This window comes from Bos indicus, chromosome 27 (genome assembly GCF_029378745.1).
Source record: "Bos indicus isolate NIAB-ARS_2022 breed Sahiwal x Tharparkar chromosome 27, NIAB-ARS_B.indTharparkar_mat_pri_1.0, whole genome shotgun sequence".
NCBI lineage: Eukaryota > Metazoa > Chordata > Mammalia > Artiodactyla > Bovidae > Bos > Bos indicus.
Genome location: NC_091786.1, coordinates 1 through 18,031, shown reverse-complemented (window position 1 = coordinate 18,031; position 18,031 = coordinate 1). Strand labels below are relative to the sequence as shown.

Sequence of the window (18,031 nt, the reverse complement as noted above, 5' to 3'; positions counted from 1 at the left end):
AAAACAGAGACTACTGAGAGGGTAACAGGCAGGAAGGCCAGGGGTCTCCAAACGGAGGAAATGGCCTGCAAGCATCAGACATTTTTATCTCTCTTAAGTAGCAGGAGGAAACAAACTAGCGATATTTCTTTTCTTCTCAATACCAATTTAAAAGGAGGTTTCTCTTAAAATACTGTGTTGCCATAATGACACCTGGTTTCACCTGAAGTTAACTATTCTCAAACCTAGAGATAACCAATGCCTTTTTCTTATGGAAATGTTGTCTTAAGCTATGCTAATGTGCTATGCATTTACCCCAAACGGTCTTCAAGCTGGTTCTGCTTCATGGCTCAGAATCTACCTGACAAACCAGTATGTTATACTCAGATATTGTTCCCCTAATCTATATAAATGAAACTATTTGTATGGTAATCTGTCCTTCTACAAGATTCAAGTTAATCATTTTATGGCCCAGGATGAACCATTTGGTGCCAAGATTATCCCAAAATGCATCTTATGGGTGAGGGGCCTGGTGCCATTCTGAGTTTTAAGACATTCCTTTCTTTCATTAACAGACTGCTAGTGACTATATAACATCCAGCTGAAGACTAGCAGGGGGGTACTCTTTCTGCCCTCTTCTGATGCCTATGTCAGAAGCTTTCTCTATCTCCTTTATACTTTAATAAAACTTTATTACACAAAATCTCTGAGCAGTCAAGCCTCATCTCTGGCCCCGGATTGAATTCTTCTCCTCTGGGGGCCAAGAATCCCGGGGTCTTTTCGTTCAACAACAACCTTTCTCTACATACGTATGTGTATATTCTTATGTGACTTGCTTTTCTTTGAACAATGCTGTTTATCTGAAATAAAATCATGTTGATGAGCCAAATTGTCCTTCATTCATTTTCACAACTGTACACAACATAATAGTTAAATTAAACATCTTTGAATCTCCTTTTTCCAGGAAAAGAAAAAAGAAAATTAAAAAATAATTATATGGCCAAATATTTCTTGAATATGATGTCAAAACCACAGGTAACAAATGAAAAACACAAACTGGACTCCACCAAAATTAAACTTTTCCACGTCAAAGAGTACTATCAATAGAGTGAAAAGCCAAGGCATGCAGTGGGAGAAAATATCTGTAAATCACATACCAAATAAGGGGTTAATATTCAGAACAGATACAGAATTTCTACAACCCAACAATAATGACAAAAAAAATCACCCCAATTCAAAAAGTGGGCAAGGACTTGAATAGACATTTTTCCAAAGAGGATATACAAATGTCAATAAGCACAAAGAAACAGGCTTAACATTACTAATCATTAGGGAAATGCAAATCAAACCCACAGGGAGATATCACTTCACACTTATTAGGATGGCCATTATTAAAAACAAACAAACAAAAAAATAACAAGTGTTGGTCAGGATGTGAAGATATTAGAACCCTTGGGAACAGCTGATGGAAATATAAAATAATTTTTTCAATCACTATGGAAAACAGTTACTCAAAACATTAAATATAGAGTTACAACATGATTCAGCAATTCCACTTCTGGGTATACCCCAAAGAACTGAAATCAGGGACTCACACAGATATTTGCACATGCATATTCACAGCAGCATTATTTCAGCCAAAGATGAAATCAACCTAAGTGTCCATTCACTGATGAGTGGGAAGCTATCACGTGGTAAATATATACAATGGGATATTTTTCAGCCTTAAAAAGTAAGGAGATTCTAGGACTTCTCTGATGGTCCACTGGTTAAAAATCTGCCTTACAATGCAGGGGACACAGATTCAGTCCCTGGTGGGGGAACTAAGATCCCACATGCCGCAAGTCAGCTAAATCAGCACACTACAACTACTGAGTCCATGTGCTCTAGGGCTGGTGTGCCACAACAAGAGAAACCCACATACCACATACTACAGCTAGAGAAAGCCCGCATGCTGCAACAAAGGTCTGGGGTGGCCAAAATGAAAAAAAAATTTAAAAAAATTTTTTTAAAGTAAGACAATTCTGACACATGCTATGACACATAGATAAACCACAAAGATAGTATGCTAACTGAAATACGCCAGTCACAAAAGGATATGTATGATTCTGTTAGGGGAAGCACACTGATTGAAACTGCCCACCCTGGCCAGGCACCATAATAACTATTTGCATGAGTTGTTTTATGACAGGAGATCCTGATAAGGAATACGGAACTAATAAGCCACCACCAACTGGAAGAGTCCAGGAAAGGTCTAAAGGAGACACCGCGTGTCTGTCCACTTCCCAGAATCCCACTCACTAGCATCCATCTTGGCTGAGCGATGTGTGCGCCACCAGGAAAGACTCTGAATTAGAATGATTGGCCAAAGGCCACCTGGAAACTAATCCCATCACCATAAAACCCGAGACTGAGAGCCACGCAGCAGAGCAGTTCTCCTGGATTCCCTTACCCTACTGCTCTCCACCCGGGTGCCCTTTCCCAATAAAATCTCTTGCTTTGTCAGCACATGTGTCTCCTTGGACAATTCATTTCCAAGCGTTAGACAAGAGCCCAGTTTCGGGCCCTGGAAGGGATCCCTCTACCTGCAACAAATGGCGACTCTGGCAGGGACTCTTCTTCACTGAGACTGACATCCTGACCACTCGGGGTACTCAGGGGCCAGCTTGCCTGCCAATGGACCAGACCCAGTGGCCGCAACTGGTACCCTTTTGTCCCTGGTCTCCTCCTGATGCGGATAACTGGCCAGAGTGCCCTGACCAGTAAGGAACAAGAAACTTTATTGACCTCTCTCCCCTTCCCTCTCTCTTTCCTCTCCTTAACCCTTCCTATCCTTCCCCGTTTTTCTAGTCCCCCGGTCCTGGACCCAGGAATCTGGTCGAAGGGCCCTCAGCCTAAGCTGAGGATTGGAGACTGATCACCTCCTCTTGGCAGATAACTCGAATTCTGATTCTGTCTGGTCTGATTTCTGGTAGGGCCAAGTTCCTGTCCTCCCTTCTCTGGAGGCCCAGGGGTAAAGTCCCATAATGCCTGGGTATCTGCAGGTGGCAGGAGACGTCTCTAAGGCCACCCCTTTTACCCCCCTCTCCCGCCTCCTCCCTCTTCTTTCAACCTGGCTTCCTTTCCTCCCTTTGAAATTTTTGAAGACCTGAGATATTTTCCTTTATCTGAAGTTCTGTGTCTCTATAGGAGGTTTACTGAGAGACTATATTCTTGTATTTAAGGGAGTGTCTGATGAGGACTTTCAGGTTTATATGTGCGTGTTTTAATTCTGTGTTCTGTGTTGTGTTTTTTGATGGCCATTTTGCTTTGTCTGGCCACCATTTGGTTTAGACCTGCCGCCATTTTGTTAGAACTCGATTTTCTTTCCCTGTGCCTTGAGACCAGGGCTCTCAGGAACACTTATCTAGATCATCTCTAACTCCTGAAACTAAGGAAAAGGGGAGAAAGACTTTAAAATTTTTATTTATTTCAACTTTTTTTTTATATAAATTAGTAAAGTTTATATTGTAGTATCAAATTCATGACTAAACTTAGAAAATGAAGCTAGGTCTTGCACTGTCTGTCTAAATATGTCATGGTATGTCTTTGTCTCTGGGTAATATTTTTGAAGTTAATTTGTAAATGAGCTCTATTTAATTGGCTTAAAAAAAGGTAAGTGCTTACAAATCAAATAATTCTAAATTAAACAATAAATTCCAGGTTCATGTGAACTGGGAAATATTCAGTATTAAATACCTGATATTAATGTTTGTTTGTTGACCTATCTAATATAGACATGTCTTAGAGTAATTAACATTAAGTAGAATATTTTCATTGTACGTAGGTTTAATATAAGTTAAATATTATATCTGTTACAAGTTTGTCAACAAGGAAATTACCTCAAGTGAAGAAACTTCTAAAAAAATGTAAATGAGATATGAGCTTTTATATAAACTCTATTAAAAATAATTATTCTTTAGAAACATCTAAGATAGTCTCTCCAGATTGGCGTAACTTAAATTTCTAAGGGTTGTGCTAAGTGTGGTAAGTGTTGGAAGTCTATTGAATAGTTAGGTCATTTTCAAATAAAATAAGATTTTGAAACATTTACTACTAAACACTAATTTCCTTTTACAGAGAAACTAAAGAGATTTGGGACTATAAATGAATAATGTTTGGTGCCATCATAAAATGTTCTAAGGAAAAAAGGGTTTTAGAAATTATCACTGGTATTTATGCTCACCAATCTATAAAATGCTAATATAAAAGTTAGTTCTTGGTTGCTAGAGGAAAGTAGGAAGTGTGTTTTCAGTTAAAAAAAAAAAAGGTATGAAAAATACTAAAAAGAGTTATGCATGATCAGGATTTTCTAAAATGGGATTACAATTAGTTAGATACATTGATTTTGTTAGGAATGACAGCCATAAGAAAACTGGTTAAAGCCAATTAGGTCCAAGATGGCAGAGCTGACTCTCACTAGTCCTTGAGCCTTGGTATTTACGCCCATTGTGACACATCAACAAGCTAAATGATACACCCATCAACGTTGACTAAATCTGACCAAATATTCTAAACGCGTTTAATTGATCTTTTTGATAAAACTTCCTAAATCGAATTCTTTTGAAGTTCTTTTGACCTCTAGCTAACTTTGGGGTGCTTCAGACGGCCCCTGAAACATCCCAAAGAGAGATATTAAACTGTGTTTATTTGGTTGGTTAAATTACATGAAAAAGATCATCAAATGAGTAATAAATCCGCTCATGTTATAATGTACGGTAAAATTACTAATACAGATATCCTAGAAATTATATGGAGTTCTTAACATTCTGATATGTCCTGGTATTCTAATGGAAAACCTGATGACTTTACAAAAGTTAACAAAAGGACTGAATGAACCAGCGAATATGCTTATAACTTTTATGGTTTCTATCTGAAAAATCACAGGTTTGAATCAGGTTTTCAGGGAGTAGGGAAAACCTTCCTCTCAAACTAATTATGACAATACTTTGGTAAAATTAAACGTTATAAACAAAACAATTATATTTTCTATTTGACTCCTCCAAAAATTGGAAATTCTTAGGTTTCCAGTAAGTTTATCAAATGAGTTAGGAAGGTTATCTCACAAGTACAAAAATCTCAAGAAATTTTTGAGACCTTAAAAAGGGAAGAATTCAGCTAGATTTGTTAGGCAAAATCTGTGATAAGCCTTTGGTGTGAGTTTCCCAGCCCTGCTTTATTTTAAAAGTTCAGTCTGAGGTTCTATAAATGTTTCAGCAAAATATGATCAAGTGTGGTTATATAAATCATCAGACCAAAATTAATGAAAACAGACCTATTTTGTAAACAAGCTAGTCTTAATTTGGTTATATTTGATTAAAATGAGGGTAACTTTAGGGAGAAAAAGATGTTTCAATAAATGTTAAATCCCAGTTTTTTAACAGAAGTCTGCATGTAGTAAGACTCATTTCTTGGATAGTTCTTTGCTGTTATGTGATATTAATGTAAAATTGAATTGAATTCTTAAAGAATATCCTAAGTTTGTTTCTGAAGCTTATCTCAGTAATCTATCTTTGGATGAAGATCAGATGCCTCATGACCTGCAACCAGGACTGGAAAAAGACATAATTTAAGGGACTGTCTCCAACCTGGATGGAAGGACTTTTTTATCATCAGGATACACTACACTACACCAGGATGAGAAGACGACGACATCAGAGGTAGACAGCTTGCCCAAGATGCTGGACCTGATTCGTTTGATCATTTATGTTTTCTTGACTTCTTAGACCTTTGCATATAAGTCAAATGCTTTTCTATCATAGGCCTGATTCTATGCTAGTTTTAGAAATCAATTTAATTGTTGGGTTTGTGGCAGATTACCTGTGTCTAGTTCTGGATTACCTTTGTAAATTTCTCTAATACAAGACTCTAACTGGTTGGTCCTGAGAAAATTTACTTTAAAAAAAATTATAGTCATATTCAGGTCACTGTGATATTACTAGTGGGATCCCCTCACCGGGCCAATTAATAATGTCAGCTCTGACTCTGGCCATAAATTTGAGCTTTTTTCTATTACTCAAGCTCAATCAGAGCAACAAGAAAAGTTTCAGCAAAGGAGGAAAAATCTCCCACAATTATGGGATGAATTTATATAGATAACACCAGGCTATGGTAATTTAGGTTTAAAGTCTCCTCTGTATTGGAAACAATTAAATCATACTAAGGACAATCAGTGTAGTAACACTAGAAAACTGGGCTATGTGCCTTATAGACAGTGCCAATATATAATTTCCCTGGAAGATAAAGATTCTACAGAGCAGACTAAGTCAGATGACCTGAGATCTACTGTGCTACATCTAATGGAAGTTCTTAAGTCTTACTTGGGACTTTACTAATACTGCTGGCTATGTTATTTGTATTTCACCTGTTTTACAAAACTGCTGTTTCTTACACTGTCAAATTTGTGTCTGAGGCCTCTAATAATATATAGTCCCATATGAGATCGATAATGGTAACAGTGTAACTCTAGATATGGGAAGAAGCAACAAGAGGGAATATTTTCCTGGACCAAGAGGCTAGTAAGACAAGTGGTCCAGAGAATTTTGGATACTATTTTATGGCCTAGTCCAGTAACAGCACATTGAGTGGCCTATCAACAGAATCTTTGCCAAACCTGAGAATGGACATTCTCAGCACCATGGGATAAAATGGTCATGAAATGCCCCCTTCAAAATCATGGTCTAGTTTATGAGCAAAAAGGGGCTCTGCCAACTGAAGACTGACACTTGCCATCTACACCTACAAAGATTAAATCATGACCACTGCAACTGCTGACTTTCAATGCTCCTGAAAGGAGTTCAGGGTGAAAATCAGGAATGATACACTCTGTACTCTGGGAAAAACTGGCAGAACAGGCCTTCAGATAGTTAGATCTTTTCAGGAGAAGATTTTATGAGTCCAAATTCTTGCATCTTCTCATACCTAGAGAAACACTGACGTCATTAACGGCGAAATCTGCTTTGGCTACTAAGGAAAAGTTTATAATTAAAAGTCAAAATAGAGTAGCTATGGTTCAGATATCCTGGGAAATAACTAGGTGATGCTATGGGTGTACTATAGACCTTGTATTGCTAAACACTTGAGTTTTCTGAGTCCTGGCAGGCTTGGATGCCACCATTCTCAAAACAATGTCTTCTGGAAGCTAGTAACTGCAACCTTACTTTTTATAAAACTGGCAACTGGCTACTTGGCTAGTTGCCTAGTTTTTCAGGCCTATTCTAAAAAGAAATGAGATTTATTTTGTCTACTAAATTCCAGTTATCACTCCTCCAAATACTTCTAATTGGGTCTGTTACACCAAAATGGCAGACCAAGGGATTGAGATTTTAATCATACAAGGCTCAGATCTAGGACTTGGAACTCAGGAATACTTTCAAGTCAGTGTCTATTCTCCAAGCTGAGGCAGTCCTATGCTCCATTTTGACAGGAAATTATCATAATCATAGTTGCTTCATTCCCTAAATTAAAACTGAACAGAACTCTGTGGGGCTCTGGAGCAGAGATCTGTTCTGTGTTCTCCATTTCTTGTCTGTAGGATATAGGCTTCATTCAGCCTCCTTGACCTTCCCTGAGTTCCAAAGGGTGGATTCAAACAATTGCTAATCAGGGAAGGGAGGAGATACAGAAACAGGAGAAACAAAGTTTGGTATAGCCTCCAGACAGAGTCCTGGTTCCTACTCAAAGAAATATGAATACCAATGTCTTTGAGTTTTTCTACAGAACTCGAGCCCCCACCCAGGTGGAGGATGGTAACCTCAGACTGAACACAAGATTGCTGGAGCACAGCTCTGTTCCCTCACCAGCAACCAATCAAAAAGGGTCACAAATCCTGCAACCCTCACCCCAAATGTTGCCTTCTGTTTCCGGGGACCAGAGATGACCATCTTGTTAGGTCTCCTGTTTGCCCCTGTCTATTTCATCTCTGAGAGGGGCCAACAGTTTCAAACTAAATTGCTGTTATTACAAGAGTGAATGCCGGTTTCAGGCAAAAAAATACCTTGACTTAGATCTGGTACAGAGAGACTTCTGCTCTGCTAGGCAGGCCTATGCCCATGCACAGCAGGAAGAAGTTACAGAAGAAAGAGACCTCCGCCCCAATTCCCAAGAAGTATCTTGAGTATGGAGTCTCTAAGGGGGGAGTTGTTAGGGGAAGCACACTGATTGAAACTGCCCACCCTGGCCAGGCACCATAGTAACCATTTGCATGAGTTGTTTTATAACAGGAGATCCTGATAAGGAATACGGAACTAATAAGCCACCACCAACTGGAAGAGTCTGGGAAAAGTCTAAAGGAGACACCGCGTGTCCGTCCACTTCCCAGAATCCCACTCACTAGCATCCATCTTGGCTGAGCAATGTGTGCACCACCAGGCAAGACTGAATTAGAACGATTGGCCAAAGGCCACCTGGAAACTAATCCCATCACCATAAAACCCGAGACTGAGAGCCACGCAGCAGAGCAGTTCTCCTGGGTTCCCTTACCCTACTGCTCTCCACCCGGGTGCCCTTTCCCAATAAAATCTCTTGCTTTGTCAGCACATGTGTCTCCTTGGACAATTCATTTCCAAGCGTTAGACAAGAGCCCAGTTTCGGGCCCTGAAAGGGGTCCCTCTTCCTGCAACAATTCCATTTATATGAGGTATGTTAAGTTCATAGAGACAGAAAGTAGGATGGCTTTTGCCAGGGGATGGGGTAAGACATATTATGACAATCTATCTCCAGAACTTTTCTCATTTTGCAAAACTGAAAGTCTGAGCACACTAAATAATAACTCTCCATTCTCTGTCAGCAAATCATTGACAGTGGTTTCCTCCCAGGAAAAAAAAAGAATTCTGGGAGTGCCTGATGGAAACATAGTTCTACATTTTTTGAATTTTCTATAATAAAAATGCACCAATGAGTTACTTTTAAAATACAATTTTTGAAAAAGCTAAAACCATTATTTACAGAGAAAAAAAGAAAAGAAAAGACCACAGCCAAAATGTTTTGCCGAATGAGTTCTGAAAAACCTTAAGCAAACAAGCAAGTTGCAGTAATAGGAAACTGAAAGCTTTCCAGTTAGTGAAAACCAGCTAAACAAACTGATACCCAAACCAAACACAGAGATCACATAAACAAACGTGAATTAAATCTGTGCTTGGCCAGTGACATGGTGGGGGGGCGGGGAGCGGGGGTAGGGGAGGGGTCCACGGGGCGAAGGGGCGGGGCTGAGGCGCTCAGGTCGACCGCGCTGGTGGCTCCCGGTGGGTTTGGGCACTGTGCAGGTGCCCTGCAGGATGGGCGCTCAGGCCACGCCTGGGCCACGCCTAGGCCCGCAGGAGGCTCAGAGGCCCGCGGGCAGCGGGGTGCGGGCCGCCGCAGGCCCCGAAGCCAGACACCTCCGGAGCCGCGTGGCACTGAGCAGCGAACTGTATGAGGGGAGGCCCACGGAAAGGGGCCGGGCCTGGAGAGATCCAGGGTGGGAGGGCGGCGAGACCTCCGCGCCCCTCACCCCAACCCCCAGGACCCGCAGGCACGCACGGCAGGCCGCTAGGGGTCCCGGAAGCCCTCCGGGCCCCCGGGCCCGGCCAGGAGGTTGCTGGCCGTGGTGGGTGGCGGTGTTCAGGGGCGTGGCGGCGTCGGCAGGCAGGAGTCCGGTCGCCGGTCGTGCGGCTCGAGTACAGCGCGCGCCCCGTGGAAGGTGCGGCCGTCTTGCCCGACCGGCAGGACAGAGCGAAAGGGAGGCGCAGCGCAGGGCTTTCAGGGAGCCCGGAGGCAGCCGCCTCCGTCTACGACCATACCACCGTGAACGCGCCCGATCTCCTCTGATCTCGGAAGCTAAGCAGGGTCGGGCCTAGTTAGTACTTGGATGGGAGACCGCCTGAGAATACCGGGTGCTGTAGGCTTTTGGCCTCCCCTGTTCTTTAGCCCCCGTACCCCCGGCATGGCTGTCTCCGCAAGCCCCACCTGCCCCTGGCGCCCCTCGCACGCCACCGCGCCCAGAGCCGGCGTTACTCAAAGGCACCGGCGTCCCAAATCTTGGGCGCCCGCAGCCCCAGCCCCTCCCGGGATGGGTGGCCGGGGCCCGACTCCCGCTGCAGACCTGGGTTGCCTCCGCGCGGCCCGCGAGCCCCTCCGCATTCTGCTTCTAGGTAACCAGACGACCTGCGGGTCTCCGTCTGGGGCTCCCTTGGCATGCCGCAGGCCATCCCCGGGGCTGCACCAGCCCCAGCCCCAGCCCCAGCCTCGCAGGCGATCGCGCGTGCTCGCGCGCGCCCGCGCACACACACAGATACTTGTGCACAGATGGTGCATGTATCTTGTTGAATTATAGTTTTGGTGGATATATGCCTGGGAGTGGGACTGCTGAATAATATGGCAGTTCTATTTTTAGTTTTTTGAGGAACCTCCATACTCTTTTCCATAGTCACTGTAACCAACTCACATTCCTACTAACAGTAGAGGAGACTTCCCTTTTCTCCACATCCTCTCCAGCATTTGTTATTTACAGACTTTTTAATGAGGACCATTCTGAACTAATGTGAAGTGGTACCTCCTTGTAGTTTTGAGTTGGTTTCTCCAATAATTAGTGATGTTGAGCAAGAGGACCTGTTTAAAATGCAGATCCAATTCTATCACCTCCCTGCTAAACACTGCTCTTGTATTTTCCCGTCATATTTAACATACGACCAAATCCCTTCATTGCTTGGTTCCTTTCTTCTCTGATTTCTTTTCACTGTAATGCCCTTTGCACTCTTTGGGTTACATCCCATAGGGCATTTTTCATTTCTTGAATGTACTAAGTTTCCCTTGTCACATAGCCTTCCAAGATACTGTTGTACCTGCCTGAAATTCTTCTTGCATCTTACCCTAGTCGGTTCAACCTATGGATCTCAACTCAATTATTACTCTGAAAACCCTTCTCTGACACCCAGGTTTGGTCAGGAAAGAGTCCTCTATATACGTTCTCAAAGTATCTGCCCATTATTTATCATTAGATTAGTCTCAGTGAAAGCAGGAAATGTGTGTCTTCTTATCTCAGCATTCTATTTCCAGAAACCTATTACCTGCCTATGAGCTCATTGTAGATGCTCAATATTTATTCAGTATGTGAAAGACAGAAAAGTTCTTTGAAGCCTCAACTTTTCCCTTGGCTCAGCACTTTTGATCTCTTTGTATCTTTGTCAATTCAATTCTTTTCTTTATTCGGTTGAGGTGCACCCTATATTCAAGGCACAACCTAAGGCATTAAAAAATATCAATAAACATAGGTTTTTGCTTTCAAGGAACCCGTACATCAGATTTCTATCATTGAGCGTTTTTAAAATGCTCTAGAACCATGTGAACTTCTGGTATTTTCCACTTTCATTTCAAAGAAAGATCATTTTACTTATATAGCAAAGGTTGAAACCTTCAAACTTTTAGTCCAATACTTATATCTTTAGCATTTCAGGCAATGCTTGTGGTTCCCTCTGTAGGTGTGTGGCTCTTCCAGAAATGTGAAGATCTTCCATAGTCCTCAGACTTTTGTGTGATTTGGAATCATCAAGAAAGTTTCCAGTTATAGGTTCCAGACCACCACCTCAGTCAGTAGCTAATGGAGTGCATTCCAGGAATATGCATTTTTCAGCAGCATCACTGGTGATTCTGTTGCTACAGACTCAATGCAGGGGGCAGGGCCTGGACTGTCCACTGGGTCTGATGTGGAATGGAAAGAAGGGCTTCCCCACCACTGTTTATAGCCCTGTGACTATAAACGGTCCCCAAACAAGAATCAGACAAACAAGATAATCCCAGACTGTAGTCAATGAGATGAAGGAACTAAGCAACTGGTTGAGATAGAGCTAAGGGGAAAGGTTGCTCTTTTTTTCTCCACCTCTACTCCTTTCTTCCTTGATGCCTTAGTGATTCATAATGGAGATCTGAAATAAAGTTGACAATATTCATAGTTGTTGAATAAAGATTTTGCATTTAACCAACTCTAAAAAAATGAAGAAAATTTCACCTGCCACATGTTTCTTTAAAATAGTCCATTGCTTTTCAATTCTGGGTTTTCTCCATTGCCTAGTTCAAGTAGCCTTAATAGTAAAAGTAAAATAAAACTAAATAAAGATTCAAATATACCAACAAAGGAAACCTTCCGTTTCTTAAATCATCTTTCCACTTAGTAGAACACGAGATCTTTTCTTTGTATTTTGACTAGGGAATTAGCAGTATCGTGGCTCAGATGGGAAGGAATCTGCCTGCAGGAGACTCGGGTTTGATCCCTGGGTCGGGAAGATCCCCTGGAGAAGGGAATGGCGACCCACACCAGTATTCTTGCCTGGGAAATTCCACAGACAGAGGAGCCTGACGGGCCACAGTCCATGAGTGGCGTAAAAGTTGGCCACAACTTAGCAACTAAGAACAGAAGTATTTCCAAGGGCCACATTCAAGGGATTTGGAACTCTTGCTTGACTCCCTCATGTTGACCATGTTGACTAGGCAGCAGACAGCAGCTGAGTCATCTGTACAATCAAAAAATAATATCTCATTCTGTTCTATACTTCCTGTACTGTAGGAAGAGACTGTACAGAGCAGACGTCTGGACTTGTACAGGACTTTTGGTGCTTTAGAGGATTACAGTTGTAGCACCATCAATGACTGCCAGAGTCGGCAGGAAGGCTGCCCTCAAAGTCTGAGTCCAGGCATGTCCAGTATTTTAGGGTATATCAGATGAGTAGGAGTGCATTTACCCTTCACTATGTCTCCATAGAAAGTTGCTTTGGGTTTGGAGGTACACACACACACACACACACACACACACACACACACACACACACCCCACCGCCAAGACTGGTCAAGAGCTGGAAATCACAGGTAAGGGAGACAGAGAAAGAGGGAGAGAGAGAGACAGCAAGAGGACCCACAGGCTTCCCCACCCCCGGCCTCCCCCCTCCACTCTGGGTATCTGCCCGGCCCCAAGTCGACTTGACCCCACCCTCGCCCACCGACACACTCACACACACACTCTCACACACTCACCCTCTGGCCTTGGGGCGGGGTCTCGCCTTAGGTAGCCAAGCCAAAGGGGACCTTTGAGACCACGGCTGCGAGGAAGCCTTGGGGTCTCCACGGGCGAACGCCAGCCCTAGGGCACCGCGTCCAGCCAGGGCCCGGCCCAAGGCTGACGCCCCCTCCCTTGGGGAAGCTGCTTCTTCCGCAGGGCCTCCCTCTGTGGTGCGTCACGGTCTGTGCCAGTATGTCTGTCTCAGGTCGGATGCCATCTTCTCTCCCCTGTCTCTCTTTGCCGCCTCTGTCAGTCGCTCTGTGTCTCCCTCTCTCTGTCTCTGCCTCCCTGTGCCTGTGTGCTTTCGCGCGTGCGCGCGCCCGCGCGCGCGTCTGTCTGTCTGTCTGTCTGTCTGTCTGAATCTCCCTCCCGTCGTCTTCGAGTCTGTCTCTGAACCTTCGTCTCTTTCTGCCTCTGTCTCTCCTGACACCCTGCCGCCCGTCCGTTCCTCTGGCCCCGGCCTCTCACAGGTGCTATGGCTCTGGCTGAGGAGCTTGCACCGGCCGGCTGTCTCCCTTCGCGTGGGTGCGTGCGAGTGTCTGGGCGTCTGTCCGTGTCTGTCCTGCCTGTGGCTCGTCTGCTCTCTCTGGAAGGTCGTGTGCCTGGCCGGCGGTGTGGGGGCAAGGGGGCCCTCGGTAGGGCGAAGGGGCGAGGTTGAGGCGCTCGGATCGACGGCGCAGGTGGCTCCGGTGGGTTTGGGCACCGGGCAGGTGCCGGGCAGGATTGGCGCTCAGGGCCCCGCCTGGGCTGTGCCTAGGCCCGAAGGAGGCTCCAAGGCCCCCGGGCCGCGGAGGGCCCCGAAGCCAGACAACCTCCGGGGCGGGGCCGAGTGTCCCTGAGCAGCGAACTGGATGGGGGGAGGCCCGCCGAGCGGGGCCGGGCCTGGAGAGGCCCGGGGCGGGAGGGCGCCGAGACCTCCGCGCCCCTCACCCGACCCCCCAGGCCCCGCACGCACACACGCATGCCCGGCCGCTGGGGGTCCCGGAAGCCCTCCGGGCCCCCAGCCCGGCCAGGCGCTTACTGGCCGGGGGTGGTGGCGGTGTTCGGGGGCGTGGCGGCTTCGGCAGGCCGGAGTCCGGTCGCCGGTCGTGCGGCTCGAGTACAGCGCGCGCCCGCTTGGAGAACTGCGGCCAGCTGGTCCGACTGGCACGTCAGAGCGAAAGGGAGTCGCAGCGCAGGGGCTCTTAGGGCGCCCGGCGGCAGCCGCCTCCGTCTACCGCCATACCACCCTGAAGGCGCCCGATCTCGTCTGATCTCGGAAGCTAAGCAGGGTCTGGCCTAGTTAGTACTTGGATGGGAGACCGCATGGGAATACCGCGTGCTGTAGGCTTTTTGCCTCCCCTCTCCTTTAGCCCCCGGCACCCCCACCCACCCCCCACCCCCAGCCCTCCGCGGCGTTACTGGCGCCGCAAGCCCCAGCGGCCCCTGGCCGCTCGCACCCCACCGCACTCACAGCCGCAGGCGCCCTTGAAGGCAGCGGCGACCCGACTCTTGGGCCCCCGCACCCCCAGCCCCTCCCGAGGTGGGTGGCCGGTGCCCCGACTCCCGCTGCAGACCTGGGTTGCCTCCGCGAGGCCCGCAAGCCCCTCCGCATTGAGCTTCCAGGAAACCAGACGACCTGGGGGTCTCCATCTGGGGCTCTCTTGGCAGGCCTCCAGCAATCCCGGGGTCTGCACCAGGTCCAGCACCAGCCCCAGCTCCAGCCCCAGCTCCAGCCCCACCCCAAGCCTCGCAGGACGTCGCGCGTGCTCGCGCGCGCAAACGTAAGCACACACAGATAAATGTGCACAGATGGTGCATGTATTTTGTTGAGTTACAGTTTGCCTGGGAGTGGTACTTCTTTCTAGTTTTAGTTTTTTGAGGAACCTCCATACTCTTTTCCATAGTGGCTGTACCAACTCACATTCCTACTAACAGTAAAGGAGAGTTCCCCTTTCTCCACATCCTCTCCAGCATTTGTAATTTAGACTTTTCAATGAGGACCATTCTGACTAATGTGAAGTGGTACCTCGTTGAAGTGGTACCTAGTTTGGAGTTGAGTTTCTCCAATCGTTAGTGATGTCGAGCAAGATGACCTTTTAAAAATTCAGATCCAATCCTATCACCTCCCTGCTAAAACTGCTCTTGTATTTTCCCATCATACTTAATATCCGACCAAATCCCTTCATTGCTTGGTCCCCACTTTCTTCTCTGATTTCTTTTCACTGGAATGCCCTTTGCACTCTTTTGGTTACACCCCATAGGGCATTTTTCATTTCTTGAATGTACTATGTCTCCCTTGTCACATAGCCTTCCAAGATATTATTTTACCTGCCTGAAATTCTTCCTGCATCTTACCCTAGTTTACGTTGGTTCAACCTATGGATCTCAACTCAATTATGACTCTGAAAAGCCTTCTCTGACACCCAGTTTTTGGTGAGGGAAGAGTCCTCTATATAATTTCTCAAAGTATCTGCCTGTTATTTATCATTAGATTAGTCTCAGTGAAAGCAGGAAATGTGTGTCTTCTTATCTCAGCATTCTATTTCCAGAAACTTATTACATGCCTATGAGCTCATAGTAGGTGCTCAATATTTATTCAGTGTGTGAAAGACAGAAAAGTTCTTTGAAGCCTCAACTTTTCCCTTGGCTCGGAACTTTTGATCTCTTTGTATCTTTGTCAATTCAATTCTTTTCTTTTTTCTGGTGATGTGCACACTATATTCAAGGCACAACCTAAGGCATGAAGACATATCAATAAATATAGGTTCTTACTTTCAAGGAACTCATACATCCAATTTCTATCATTTAGGGTTTTTAAAATGCTCTAGAAAATGTGGACTTTCAGTATCATCCATTTCATTTCAAAGAAAGATAATTTTACTTACATAGCAAGGGTGGAGACCAATACTTAGACATTAACCATTTCAAGCAACTCTTGTGGTTCCTTCTGTAGGTGTGTGGCTCTTCCAGAAATGTGAAGATCTTCCATAGTCCTCAGACTTTTGTGTGATTTGGAATCACCAAGAAAATTTCCAGCTATAGGTTCCAGACCACCACCTCAAACAGTCAGTAGCAAATGGAGTGGATGCCAGGAATATGCATTTTTAACCAGCATCACTGGTGATTCTGTTGCTACAGACTCAATGCAGGGGGCAGGGCCTGGACTGTCCACTGGGTCTGATGTGGAATGGAAAGAAGGGCTTCCCCACCACTGTTTATAGCCTCCTGACTAGAAACGGTCCCCAAACAAAAATCAGACAAACAAGATAATCCCACATCGTAGTCTATGAGATGAAGGAACTAAGCAGCTGGTTGAGATGGGGCCAAGGGAAAGGTTGCTCTTTTTTTCTCCACCTCTACTCCTTTCTTCCCTGATGGATGCCTCAGTGATTCATAATGGAGATTTGAAATAAAGTTCACAATAGCCATATTGGTTGGATAAAGATTTTGTATTTAACCAACTCTAAAAAAACAAAGAATGTTTCACCTGCCACATGTTTCTTTAAAAAAGTCGATTGCTTTTCAATTCTGGGTTTTCTCCATTGCCTTGTTCAAGTAGCCTTAATAGTAAAAATAAAACTAAATAAAGATTCAAATATACCAACAAAGGAAACCTTCCATTTCTTAAATCATCTTTGCACTTAGTAGAACACTAGCTCTTTTCTTCGTATTTCGACTAGGGAATTAGCAGTATCATAGCTCAGATAGAAAGGAATCTGCCTGCAAGAGACTCGGGTTTGATCCCTGGGTCGGGAAGATCCCCTGGAAAAGGAAATGGTGACCCACACCAGTATTCTTGCCTGGGAAAAGCTACAGAGGTGCCTGACTGGCCGCAGGCCATGGGTCGCATCAAAGTTGGGCACAACTTAGCAACTAAGAACAGAAGTATTTCCAAGGGCCACATTCAAGGGATTTGGAACTCTTGCTTGACTCCCTCATGTTGACCATGTTGACTAGGCAGCAAATAGCAGCTGAGTCATCTGTACAATTAAAAAAGAATGTGTCATTCTGTTCTATACTTTCCTGTACTGTAGGAAGACACTGTACAGAGCAGATGTCTGGACTTGTACAGGACTTTTGGTCCTTTAGAGGATTACAGTTGTAGCACCATCAATGACTGCCAGAGTCGGCAGGAAGGCTGCCCTCAAAGTCTGAGTCCAGACATGTCCAGTGTTTTAGGGTATATCAGATGAGTAAGAGTGCATTTACCCTTCACTACGTCTCCATAGAAAGTTGCTTTGGGTTTGGAGGTACACACACACACACACACACACAACACGCACCGCCCCCTAGACAGGTCAAGAGCTGGAACCCACAGGTAAGGGAGACGGAGAAAGAGGGAAAGAGAGACAGCAAGAGGACCATGCAAGCTTCCCAACCCACGGCCTCCACACCCTCCCCCCTCCACTCTGGGTATCCACCCTGCCCCAAGTCTACCTGACCCTACCCTCACCCACCGACACACTCACACACACACACACACACTGTCTCTCTCTCACCCTCTGGCCTAGGGGCGGGGGCTGGTTCCCACCTTAGGTAGCCAAGCCGAAGGGGACCTTTGAGACCTTGGCTGCGAGGAAGTCTTGGGGTCCCCACAGGTGACCGCCAGCCCCAGGGCACCGCGTCCAGCCATCCAGCTGGGGCCCGGCCCAAGGCTGATGCCCCCTCCCTTGGGGGGAGCTGCTTCTTCCGCGCGGCCTCCCTCTGAGGTGGCTCACAGTCTGTGCCAGTGTGTCTATCTCGGGTCAGATGCCATCCTCTCTCCCCTGTCTGTCTCCCGTTTGCCGTCTCTCTGTCACTCGCTCTCTGTCCCCCTCTCTCTGTCTCTGTGTCCCTGTGTGTGTGTGTGTGTGTGTGCGCGCGCGCACACACATGATTCTGTCTGTCTGTCTGTATCTCCCTCTCGCTGTCTTCCAGTCTGTCTCGGAACCTTCATCTCTTTCTGCCTCTGTCTCTCGCGACAGCCGGCCGCCTGTCCGTTCCTCTGGCCCCGGCCTCTCACAG

At 45.8% G+C, this 18,031-nt stretch overlaps 1 protein-coding gene, 1 non-coding gene and 1 pseudogene across 13 annotated transcripts in view; 2 read left to right on the top strand and 1 right to left on the bottom strand.

Annotated features, from left to right (window-relative positions):
* LOC139180203 (ADAMTS-like protein 3) overlaps positions 1-18,025 on the bottom strand; it is a 75,800-nt gene extending 57,775 nt beyond the window's left edge. For 4 of the 12 annotated variants that reach the window (XR_011564512.1, XR_011564514.1, XR_011564515.1 and 1 more), the window contains exons 1-2: positions 14,602-16,342; positions 10,100-11,918 (exon numbers count right to left, since the gene is read on the bottom strand). The gene's annotated coding sequence lies outside the window, so the exon portion shown is untranslated. Of the gene's footprint in view, positions 1-10,099; positions 11,919-13,020; positions 13,930-14,601; positions 16,345-16,381 lie in introns of those variants that run through there. The other 8 variants (XM_070781688.1, XM_070781689.1, XR_011564516.1 and 5 more) reach the window with 7 other exon arrangements.
* Positions 9,784-9,902, top strand: LOC139180238 (5S ribosomal RNA). The gene has a single exon (XR_011564575.1). It is a non-coding gene; the product is annotated as a 5S ribosomal RNA (ribosomal RNA).
* LOC139180246 (5S ribosomal RNA) lies at positions 14,257-14,375 on the top strand (annotated as a pseudogene).
* Positions 18,026-18,031: the final 6 nt, after the last annotated feature.